Raw genomic sequence first — 7,500 nt, 5'->3', positions numbered from 1 at the left:
ACCCTCACGCTCAAAGTCGGCTCGGCACATTGGGCATCGGCTGTGAACATTTGAATTATTTAACAATTCGTGAATGCAAACCTGGCAGCCAGAGTGCCCACAGCGCAGCATCACAGGCCTCAGCATCGGGCAATAACTGTCAAAAAATTGAATTTTTGCAATTTTAACGACTGCAAATCAAAGAATAGTCGCAGAAATCGTTCACTACATACAATAAAGGGAATGCATACCGAATATTACACAGTTAACCATCCATCTACATCTCCATCAAACGCACAGTTAAAAGATGAATTCTCTGTCATATTTGTGATATTATTGCGGTTAAATCAACAGGAACGACTGAGAGGAAAAGAGCGAAATCCCTTGTCTTTACTGCAAAGCGACAGTAAGATGCACGTGTCCGTTTTAAACAACAAATGGCAATTGTTGAAACCTATGAAATTTGAGACGTGTTTCAGAGCCCTCAAATAAAGTCGTAACTAGGAGGGGTGAGAGGTTCTTACGAAAGTTACCATTTTGCGAAGGGCAAAATAGCAATATTATCAATAAATATACAATTCTTGATGTATTTTCAGTAGCGCAAACCACAGTTCTTTTCGGGCCTGCACTCACCCGGTCTATATTTCCCGGATTGAAACCAAGTTTTTCGATAATGCAATATTAATAGTTGACTCTACAGCGGCCCCTGCACTAAAGTATAGTTGTACGCAGAATTCAATGTGTCCAGGGCCCAGGTAGAGGAGTGGCCGTTACAAACGGATCATGTTGAGGCGGGAAGAGAAGAAATCGGAATAAATATGAAAATCGAGTTGTATGGTTTGGTCTCGTTGGAATTGTTCATGGCAAACATAGCGATGTACCAGTTGAAACAGAAACTGTAGGAAACCTAAGATCTTTTTTTTACGCCAATACATGTGGCCACCGATGTTTGAAAATGTAACATACTGCAAGGGATGAAGTTTGTTAGCATTGAATAACGTAACGCACAACCACTGATGTTGCACGCTTTAATGTCAATGTTCTTAGAGAATGCCGTTTAGCAATTGAAAACTGTTATATCTATGATGTAATCGAGTCACGTGCGTAGCCCGAGTAATCGTATACCTAGGCTCGATTACCAGCCGCTGTTTCGGGAAAAATGAGCCAGCGAAATCACGGCCGTCTCTTTTCGGGGAGGATACCCGAACTCGAGTGAGCGGCGGAAATTAAGCCTATCGGATACCCGAAGTTGTGCAATCACGTTATTCACTCTCTTTCTGTGTTCGTTGTTCTGTCTGTTGAATAAAACCCGTTCTTGAATTATATGGTCTCGATTTATTACACTCTTTTTTTTTTTTTATAAGAATATCTCTTATAAGAATATCAAGGCTGAAATTTGCGAAATTTCAAGAATATTTTAAGAATAAAGCCGAGGCTGAGATTTTGAAAAGGATAGACATAATTTTGTGTGTTGAAACATCTGTAAATACAATACAATTTTACGTTTTTAACTTAACCGTATAAAATTATTCCTTTATCTGAACGGCGAAACTAGCCAACAAAACGAAAAAACCTGCACAAGCTATATAGCAAAATATTCAACGCTAATGAAAGTTCGATGAACGGTACATGTGATACATATGTACAGTATTCAACACAAAAGACATAAACTAAACCGCAAAGAAGTATTATGATAAATTCTTTCTTTTTTAAATAACAAAACCTAGCGAAAACAGATCTAGATACCAAACACTTGTAATTGATACCCCAATAAATTCTAAAACGGAAATGTCATAATCTATAATTTAAGAATAATACAAGAAAATGTTCATCCTAAAATCGGCAGAAAAATAAGAATATTCAGCCTGGGCCGGAAAAATAACATTCTTATATATATATATATATAAAAAGAGTGTACAAAAACACCACTCATAACATTTTGGACATGAAGAAAGGTCTTATCATAGATTATCGGTTGCAGCATAGAGACACGTCTAATAAAAAAATCACGGGCATTTGCGATATTTGAAAGAATCATTCAGTAATAGGAGAAGAAACAAATTTGATAAACTTTGTGACATTATTCAGACGGATAATCAAGATGAACATTTAGCCGATACAACAATGAGAATCAGGGAAATTCTTGACACGCCTTTAGCTCCTTCTTGCTCGCAAATCGATCAATTTCTTAACGATGTAAGAGTTGAAGTGGGATAACAAAAGAACTTTAGTTGAAGATCTAGAACCTGAAGAGAACCTCCATGGTATAAAGCCGCTTTCCATTGAATCCTCGTCAAAATATAGATTTAGCCAAGCCTAAAGGCGGAGCTTCTTGGTTATTTATTCTTACTGCCTGTAGGGTTAGTGAAAAAAAAAAGGTTTCGAATTGTCCGCCTTTTGGTGTTTCCCGTTGCTGTTTAATTAAATCATTTTCTTTGCTTTCTTCAACAGAAAAAAATCATTGCTTAACTAGTGAATTCCACGGTAAATTTCACGATAATTAACAAATATTCACCGAAGTGGAGGTGGCTAAATATCCACCACTAGCCACCGATACTGAGGTGAAAAGTTGTCTTAGTACTATATACTAAAACAGTAAGATAATACAGCACAAAAATATGATTTGAACTCACTTATTCCTGCAAAGATTACAACATTTTCGGGCGCAAATTCTGCACTAATTGCTCCGAGGTGAATCGCAAAGGATATCCAGAGTTTGAATAGCCAATCAGCGTGCGCGTTCAACGCTATGCACTTTTTTAGCATATACTAAAAACCGATATCGCATGAATCACGAAGCGACGAGTACGATATCGGTTTTCGAGTGAAATTTACTTTGGAACTCACCAGTTTAATCCTGAGTTTTTCTTGAACCGCATGAGTTTTAAAAGAAAACAAGCACACCCTCAGCGAGCAAATGGGAAAGGAAAAGAACATTTCAGATTCAACCGTCAATAGCCAACGAATAGGCATCACGCTAAAATTAGAAATTGTCAAAAAACTTTGTCAGTTCAAGGTCAAAAAAAGAGTTTTAATGATGTACTTTATACCACTTTATCTCTGAAAACGAGATCATTCACATTTTGATGTATTTCACTGAAACACGCCAGCTTGGCTTGGAACAAGAATCGGCAAAATACGGCAATGCAACCAAGAAAGGATGAACTTCAAACAAGATCCACCCCAACACTAAATTACCTTTAGGTGCTTTAAACAAACTTCTGAAAACACAATCTAGTGAAATTTCCTCCTAGTTTTACGCGAACTCATTGCGATTACGTGTTTATAACATAAGGGCAAAATTTGCTTGTCACTTGTCACAGTTGGGCAAACGGATCAAAAAAGCACTTGTTCGCTAGCATTTTACAGCAAAACAAACAGGTGCCTATGTTGATAATTGTTATTTAATTCCAGTTAAGAAAAAAATTCGAGTTTCATTCCTGAACAACCACTTTTTTAAAAATACGCATCCACTTAACATAACGCATCCGTAAAAATAAGTGTTTTGTTCCCAAGGAAAGAATTTGTGGAGTAACTTCTTCCACCAAGTATGATTAACGGGTATTCTGTTTTGTCGTTGTCGTTCTCTTTCTCTGTCCTTTCGTTTCTGTTCTAGTCATATAGGTCCTCCAAGCATCATGCAACCTTATCAGAGCTTCTAAAGATATGCCAAAAACTGCAATACAGAGAAAAAAGCAGTTATAAACAAATTAAAAATAAGCACTCAGCTTTAAGTTTGTATCCCCTACGATGCTTGACTTTAATAACTGTATAACCACCAGTGTGGACCACAGATATCATGATATGTCAAACTGGATTGAAACCAGCGAAAAATGCAGAAAGAAAACATTTTCCAAACCTTTTTCCACCTAAACACGAAAAGCGTTGACTGTGTAAGAACTATAGTTGATGTAGTATAGCCGTGTAGCCGCGTCGAGCAACAGAAAGCGCGCGAAAAATGAAGCCTCGTTTATGTTTAGGTGAGTTAACTTGGGTTGAGCCTGCAATCCAATAGAAAACCAGTACCCAGTCAGTGGTCAACTTAAAAAACTTAAAAAAACAGCTGACCTCGGTGAGGTCTAAGCTTGAACCCGCGATGTGGTCACGTGTTACTAGTCAGCAGATACCTTGTTTTGACAGGTGTTAATACACCTTATTCCAAAATGGCTGCCAAAATAGTATTCTTTTGTTTGATGGCAAATTGGCCCTTTTGGCCTCGTTCGAGTTGAAAATTTTTTTTCAAATTTACGTTTGATAGCGAGGTCAAGAGGACCAATTTGCAAGGAAACAAAAGAATACCAAAATGGCGGCCATTTTGGAATGTGTATTGATCTTAACATGGATGTCCAATATCAAAGATGTATGGATTAAACTAGCGTTATACTTGTCACATTGGCATACATAGATCGGTGGACGAACGGACGTACGAAGGGACGGTCGATGACGTCATGGCTATAAAACCAAAATGTCTCGCATCCATGGCATGGGTTACCATATTTTCTTAACTATGGTGCTCCTTATTTTTCTAATCCCTGAGAAAGGCAAATTTTAGGCAAACTGAATTGCAGGGTTTTGTATCTGCTCTAAACGTTAACGGGAAAATAGATTCATCTCGGGAACAGGAAGACTTGCCGCCATTCAAAAAGTAAGGTGATCCCTTTCTTATAAAGAGCTATCCCTTTGAATAATATCCTTTGCAATAAACGAAAGAAAGTCCAAAAAATAAATAACAACTACACTGTTTTACAAGAATGCCGTGTGGGAGGCCGACTAGCAGCTACTATCTAGTTGGTCAAATTCCGTTTTAAAATATCCTAAGGAGTCTGATTTCCGAAATCTGATGGGCAATCTGTTCCATAACAGTGCCCTGCTGTAACAGGACGCTTGCCGTAATTTGTGCGTGGCATAGGCAACTCAAGTTTAGCCTCTGAGTCTCTCTTAAGTTGTATTGCGTACTGCGGGTACTAAATAAGTTCTGGAAGTTTTTTGAGGTGAGTATTTAACCGATTTAAAAGGAAACTGGCGCTTGTGCCATAACTGGACCTGGTAATCTCCCTGAAAGCCCTATTTTGAAGTTTTTGAAGTTTATCACTGAAGGTTAAGTTGCAGTCGCCCCAAACGGAGTTACAATAATCAAAGTGGGGTAAGATCAACGCTTGACAGATTTGGAGGGCAGTGCGCTCCGAGATGTATGGTCTTATACGTTTAAGGGCACCTGTAGCTGCTGAAGATATCTTCTTGCTAAGTTCACCCATATGATTAGACCATGACTGAGGTGTTCGTCAATTATCACGCCTAGTGATTTAGCTTCTTTAACTTTAGTGATTAATTTGGCATGGATCTCAATGTTTATCTGATCGTCAGAGAATGAATGTAAACGTTGGTCTGACCCGATAACCATAAATTCGGTCTCCACAACATTCAAACTCAGTTTGTTGGAAACAAGCCATAGATTGAGACTTATTAACTCCGAGTTTAAACCATTCTTAAGATCAGTCAACATGCTGGCAGCAAAGGTTATGTTAGTATCATCAGCAAACATCCTTGAGGAGGTCAACGTAAGGCAATTTGGCAGATTGTTGATATAAACTAGGAACAAAAGTGGTCCAAGGTTGCTACCCTGTAGGATGCCACAACAAAACGGTGCGGCATTAGTCAACTGGCCAGCAAGGCTACCTCTTTGGCTTTGGTGGAGAAGATAAGACTTGAACCACTTACACTGTAATACTGATTGTGCCAACACCATATATACGGAAGTTCCGTAAGAGAATATTATGATCAATGGTGTCAAAGGCCTTTTAAGATCGATGAAAATTACACCATTGACAAGGCCATTGTCAATATTAACCGACCAGCTGTTTGCATTCTCAACGTACCAGCGCAGTAAGAGTACTGTGTAACGATCGAAATCCAGATTGACAGTGGCTTAGTCACTTATGTCCAGAAATATACAATATATCGCCAACAATTTGACAATTTTGGCAAATATGGTGAATTCTTGTCAAAATGCCAAATGTATGTAAATTAGCTCAATGCGTGGTGGCCAGCCATGCATGTTGGCGAATCTGGCGATTTCGGCAAATATGGCGAATTCTTGTCAAAGAAGTCTTGCTTTAAGAACTACTACTCCTCAAAGTAACAAAAAACTACTCGTTCTTAAAGCAACAAGGAACTACTATTAATCAGTAGTTTTCCTACAGGAAGGAGACTTGTTGTAGAACTAAGGACACAATATATACCTGATTCATCGGTTAAATTTCAAAAGTGGACCAAATACTCATTCGGGCCAATTTGACAAATATTGGCCTAGCGGCAAGTTGGCCGTATTTATTTGATGAAATGTAGCCCCGGCATTGCTTCCATTTTTATGCTATGCCTATGCTGGCTTAATAGAAAACTGGTTTCAGTGGGGCAACACACAAGTTTTCAGTCCGTCACAACTCAGCATGGGCACCCTATGAATAAGCTTTTAATGCTAATAGACCAATTATGATATCTTAAAGTTCAGTGAGTATGAGTTTATTTCCCCAAGCCTCCAGATGATGCCTTTTGTTTAGGACTGAATTTTAATATATCGAAATTCCAGGTCTATCAAGTAGCAATATGACTCTGGAACTAACATTTAGCTATCAAAAGAAATAAAATCTATAAAATGTAACTAACTTTTCTTCTAACAACAAAACATACAGAAGAGGATTTGAAACAGAGACCTTTCATTAACTGATCTCAAGCCACAAATAGCCATTTCAAGCCTTGATCGGATTGCATACAACGGGAGACTACAATTACGTTCTAATTCACTACGTTCAAACGAACGTAAATCATTTTCATCTTATAGATCCATAAAACAAACTGAACCACAGGTATGGGAGGATCGCAAGCGAACCCAAAACATAACTTTTAATGGACATAGTATACAAGAAGTATTCAATTTCAACAAGCGGAACTTAGCATTACAAACCTGGGCTAAGCGACACACTTTAACGGCTAAAGTCGGCCTCTTTAACATACATATCTTTTGCCACATCAGTTTTCCATCGGCCGTGCAATTTCAATAATATCTCGGAAACAACTTTGGAATCGTCGTTTATCACGACTGAAGTAATCCCATAGCCACCCGATCGTAAACTATGCAGACTATAGACCTTTGGATCGCCTCCCAGGACGCCGAGAGCTTCCTTGAACATTTCCCGGCGCCTCGAATAAGAAAGTCTCGAAGAACGCATCATATATCCCGACTTGGTCTTACTTAAAGGACTGAACAACGGAAGATCGCTCGTTGGAGTCAACTTTGCTTCACGCATGTATCTAAGCAAAATAGAGAATTTACAATAATAGGAAAGGGTTTTTGCAAAGTACACAAAATTTCCTTCTCTGTAAACGTCCGTTTTACTATGGGGAACAAATTTTTATGTGATCTTCAAGAAAAACTATGTGCTTACATAAAATATTACTAAGCTCACTACAGCGGAAGAAACCCGCAAAACCTAAAGTACACAACTCAGCAATTCTCAAATCTTT

The sequence above is a fragment of the Montipora capricornis genome, chromosome 5 (assembly GCF_036669925.1).
Source record: "Montipora capricornis isolate CH-2021 chromosome 5, ASM3666992v2, whole genome shotgun sequence".
Lineage (NCBI taxonomy): Eukaryota > Metazoa > Cnidaria > Anthozoa > Scleractinia > Acroporidae > Montipora > Montipora capricornis.
Note: the sequence above shows the minus strand (reverse complement) of the source record.